Below are 5,626 nucleotides of genomic sequence, written 5' to 3'. Positions count from 1 at the left end.
CTGGTCTTTTATACATTTTACTCGGGAGGGGCTTGACACACACTCGCACAAACTGTCGCACAGAGCTGTGACGTGATGCTTACCATCCTCTCAGTCGGGGGCATGTGTCATCATGTCAGTTTTTGTCTCAGTCTAGTAATCTTTACAGGTGGAAAAACCACACCGTGACTCACAGGGACGCAGAACAGTTGAACAGACTTTTTTTTTTTAAAAACAGCCACACCTTCAAAGTTGCTGTATTTTGGCGGCCATTGCAAGCTTTTTTAAGTCTTTGTTTACGGTGTCTTAAAATACGACATCAAAGCTGTTAAGGAACTCAAAGTAGTCACTGAAGTCTGCAAAGAAATTAAGGTTTTACTTTGAGGCTAAAGGGGAGCACTAAATATTTCATTGCTAATATATAAAAGAGATAAAGATATAAAAACAGGTTTCTGAGACTGTGGGTTTTAAACACATGACATTTGGTTTCTAATGTGGTCAGCACATGCTCTCTATCCTCTAATGTCAAAACAAGATTCATTTAAATCAAGTCATATTTCATATTTCTGTTTCTACAAGCCTTCATACTTCTTTTAGAGTTTTGAGGTTCACACTTTGGGAAAAGTAAATCAAGTTTTTGTTAAGTTTTTGAGTTGAGTTTTAGATTGAGACAAAGTTTGAACACACAAACTACTTCGGCACACAACTTCACAAAATTATAAACTGAAAGTCTACACGTGTAAAAAATATAATTTTCTCCATTACTTTTTTTCATTCAACCCATTTAAATGTAAAACACTGAATTTAACAAGTTTACTGTGTTGAGAATGACTCTGGTTTATTGTTTATTATCCGGTAATGATCAACAAAATCGCACTTTTACCTCCTTAAAGTGGACGTGAATAATGACCGTTTTAATTACTTATCTCAACTAAAAACTGCATAATGAAGCATGCTGCAAAACCCATTCTGGTATTTTAATCGATCACGACACAGTGCCCGAATTATTGTTTGCTACAATCAAGTACAAATCCCATCTCACATTGATTTAAACACACCTACTAACACAGTATAAGAGAAAAGCACTGACGGCACAGCTAAACGACAGATATTTTTTTATAATGAGCAGAAAACAAAAAAAAGGACCACAAACTTTAGAGATGGTTTCAGGTGAGATTAGTCCTGATGTGAAGGTCATGAATAGGCTGCAGGAAGGCCACAGTCACCTGTTTTTGAACAACATAACAACTCACATACACACATGCAGCTTCTTCTTCTTCTTCTTCTTTCAGTTTACTGAATCAGATTCTAAGTAACACTAATATGCTTAATCCTATATTTATATATGGAGGTCATGCTTAATGTAACCAGTTTAACTGTCTGTGTTGTAACAGAATATGGCATTGATTGTGTAAAAGTGTCAGTTTGCTGCTGATGCATTTAACACAACTAATGGAGTCAGAAAAGCTGGGGAAACACATTTTGCATAACAGGTGAAAGACTTGACTGCACATTCGTGAGAAAATGCCAGAGGGAGCTGACGGTGACAAGTGTCAACAGGCAGTCTGAGGCAAGCCCAGACTTCACTGTAACGGCCGCTCTGGCTCTAAATAAAGAGTCCAACCCTTCAGCTGAACTAATGGTTCATTATGTTTTCTATGCAAAGTTCAAAACGCAAAATCATTCTGCTGTGTGCTGACAGACGTCTTCATTTAATTATTCCGTCTTTTTCACTTTATAGCTTTATTTCCCCAGCCTCAGGTTCATCATGGTTCAAATAGGTTGAAATAATATCCAGATAAACTGCAGCAGCTATGAACTCAAATGGTGGAAACTACAACTGGGGACTTCAGATCAGCACTTCTAAAATCCTATAGAACGGTTATGAGCGTTACCCAACTACCCTGAATGAAGGAATCAACAAAGAAATAAACAATTTGACGCTGATGGTCTCAAATGCTTTATAGGTGATGAAGTCAGTTTCATAACCACCTAAAAACACCTCACAGGAGCTTTACATTTTGAATTATATTATTTTTAAATTAGTTTTCTGTTGGATGGTGGTGTTTGTAGCCCTTATCTTTTTGACCTTTGTTTGATATCTTTTTTGGGGGTTGACTTGCTCATTTAGTTTCTTAAAGGCTTTATATGTGATTTTTTTGATCCAGCAGATGTCGCCCTTGAGCACCAGCATGAAACCAAAACAACTCGTGCTGCATTGTTGTGTTAGCATGCTAATGCTAGCGATCTTTATTACGCTCGTATCTTCACACTGCATGTAAATTTACCTGAAATGAGCGTGATCTAGAAACACAGTTAAGCAGTGAGTACAGTATGTTATTCTTCTTTTCTCTAGTCCCTCAATTAAACAACTTTTATACGTGAGGGGAGGAGTCAGCCGGCCGTCCGGGCGATGTAAACAAACTGAAGATAGGACTCTGAAAACTCTGAAAACATCACAGACAGTGGGATTCGGGTGTTACACCCATTGTAGACAGTCATGACTCACAGAGTTATTTTCAGAGGATATACTTGATTTATATTATATTTAAGTGTGAAAAATCACATATTAAGCCTTTAATGTCATAATTAAAGACATTTAGTGGAAACAAACGTCACAAATGTTAGATTTTATAATGATTAATTTGACATAATATGTTTCAGAATACAGTATATGAGACTCTGTTCCTATGTAATGTATCTTAAGTAGCATGGGGTGCTTAATAGTAGTGGGGGGGATAATAGTTAATATTTTGTGATATAAAAATAACTGTTTGTTACACTGTTTGTTTTTAATACACAGAAAAAAACTAGTATCACGTGTCATAGTATCTGTGTGTGCTTGATAATGTTTGTTTTGGGAGTGTGATGTCATCAGAGCGAGCCCTGAGGCCAGTGTGCAGGTATACAGTCACGGTTTCAGGGGGAATTTAATCACAATCAGTGTCTTTGTGGGACCTTTAGTGAGTCATGTGTGTTCATACATGATACGTTATCACGTGACAGAAACAGGAAGTGTGCAAAGTCTACAAAATTGATTAACACATTTTTTAAATCATTTATGGAAGATCTGAGGGTTTGTGTTTTGTCCTGGGGATATTTTCAGTTCCTTATTTGTGTTCACTTTTACAAAGAAAGAGAAAACGCTTTTGGGGCTTTGAACAGGAACAACATTTCTTCCTTGTTTATCATTGCTTCTGTTACTTCCACATACACTGTTTCCATCATTAACATTCACTACTGTGGAGAAACAACAACCTGCAGCAGACACCAGAACATGATGGAAACCAGTCAGACTGGCTCCCGCTCCCAGGACAGGTGACTGTTGAGCAAGGTGCTCTGCACGCTGCTACATGTAGGATACGGTCTAATGGAGGAGCTGCACCTGCAGTGAGTGTGGTGAACATCTTGAATAATGCCCATGTTTGCTGTGGATCTGCTGCACAGATCTGTCGTAAACAGGAAACGAGACACGCTGAATATACATGAAATAATGAGACATGGCTCACCACATAGCATGACTGAAACTAACTGTGGTCAGACACATATACACGTAATATGTGCAGAAATGTGAATCTCAAGTGGGATTAGATGTGTATGAAAAGCCTCTTCTTCATATAAAGAGCAATGATTAAAAACATCATCAAGGGAAGTTAATAACACAACTCAACACTGTTTCCATCTTTTTTTTTTCCTGTAGAGAAAAGCTAGTGTCCTATGAAAAGACTTCATTCACTATCTGCTATATTAAAGTTGCAAGAAAACCATAAAATGTAAAGTCACAGCTTACAGCCACAGGTATCCAAACACAGATATGTAAAACAGGTGTGAACAGGTTAGTGTGAGACAGGTTGATTTTGTAATAGTAAGGTGAGTGTGTGTAAACAAATGTCCAGAAATTCCAGTGATTCAAGATTATTGCAAAAGTCGAGACATCTCACACTAAAATGGGTATTTCACAAAGTTTCCTACTGCTGCACAGAAGGGAAACAAAACGGGAGCGTGTCAGCACGGCCTCGTAGTCGTCAAGAATTCTTCATCCTCAGTGTTTTGTGTTGGAGGCAGAAGCCAATCACGCCCGGTGTTTTGATTCAAGCTGTTTCTGTTTCATCATTTTTTTTATTTTTTTTATTTTATCAGGTGTTCAGAGGTTTCAAGGCGGAACTGGAAAGAAGGAACTCCCTAAAACTGAGGACTCCTGGTACAGAGACTGCTGTCAGCTGATAATTAAAGCCAAGAGAAAACGAAGGAAGAAAACAACATTTGAAAGGGGGGGGGGGGGGGGGGGGGGGGGGGTTGCGCAACTCGTGTGTTGGGCACAGATAAAAAGGAAGAAACATTTCAAATGCTTTTGAAAATCAAACCCCTTTAAACTTCCTTTAAACAGCAAAGCATGTTGACAAAATAATCCTGATCAACTTTATGAACAGAGGACTTTTCACAATCTGATGTAATGTGTCAATCAAGGAAACAAATTGAAATTATTAAATTAGAAAAAAAGAAAGAAAGAAAGATTGGGTTTAAGGAAAAGCAACAATTGAGAAAACAAACTTTGTCTCTAAAGTAAAATCAGGATAAGTTCTTTGATGAGGTCTGTTTCTTTCCTTGTGTGTGCAAACAGTAAAAACAGATGTCAGAAATAACCTGAAACGGACAACAAACATCATAATGAAGGGCGTTTTCTGCAAAAGTAGTCAAACATAATCAACAAATAAGCAGCTACAGTGGCTCCCCCTGCCTGCTGAACACACATTTACAGTACAATGACTGTGATTACTTACCCTCCCTTGAATGTATTCGGTTCAGCCGTCTATCCCAGAGTGTGAAACTAAAATCCTTTCCGACCTAAACAAATGTTTTCACCTCCCCTTGTCTCCTTCTTCACCTTGATACCAGAGTTTCTCTAAACTTGCAGGTCCATTTTTCTTGCCTTAGTTATACAGGACATGAGGTGTTTATTTCAGGAAATCTTTATTTTTTTCTACACTTAACTTGATGTTCTGAAATGATGTGGACCTTTGTGAGTTTCATTCTGCTGCAGATGTTACCATGTCAAGGCGGCCATGATGAGGTGCACGGATGTTTACTCTCAATAAAACCTGCAGGAATGTCTTCAACGCTCAATTGCCAAAAACAACAACAGTTATTTGAGTTAAATTAGAAAAAAAAAACACTCTAGTTATGGACTGAGAAGAGATATCATTCCTGATGTTGGAACTTAGTAGACGATGCGATTATAGAGAAAAAGTTGAGTCTTCTCTCTGAGGTCTAATGAAACAAAATGTTAGTAAAGCAATGATGCTCCTGTAAGGTCTGAGTCTATGTTTCTGTGGGAGGATGGGAGGGTCTGTATGTGTGTGTACGTTTGTCTCTGTCGGGGGTTAACCAAAGATAGCAGAGACACTCATCCTGACCACTGACCCCAGGTGACCTCTGATGATTAGAGGAAAGCCTGTAATGACACAGCTCACCAGCCAACCTTAACCGCCCCTTTGTCTCTCAAACAATAAGATATTGTAGAGATTTAAAAAAAAAAAAAAAAGATGTTCCCGCTTGTCGTGGTATTCTTTGATTCATTTTTTTTTACTCAACAAGAAAAAACAGATGTTGACTCGTTTTTTTTGTTTTTTTCTCAAGAGCATTTCCA

At 38.0% G+C, this 5,626-nt stretch overlaps 1 protein-coding gene across 1 annotated transcript in view; it reads right to left on the bottom strand.

Moving 5' to 3' along the window:
• LOC132980807 (cytochrome P450 2G1-like) overlaps positions 1-5,626 on the bottom strand; it is a 102,191-nt gene that overhangs the window by 19,945 nt on the left and 76,620 nt on the right. The window lies entirely within an intron of this gene.

This window comes from Labrus mixtus, chromosome 9 (genome assembly GCF_963584025.1).
Source record: "Labrus mixtus chromosome 9, fLabMix1.1, whole genome shotgun sequence".
In the NCBI taxonomy this organism is placed as follows: domain Eukaryota; kingdom Metazoa; phylum Chordata; class Actinopteri; order Labriformes; family Labridae; genus Labrus; species Labrus mixtus.
The sequence above is the reverse complement of the archived record's forward strand: the minus strand, read 5'-3'. Positions and strand labels throughout refer to the sequence as shown.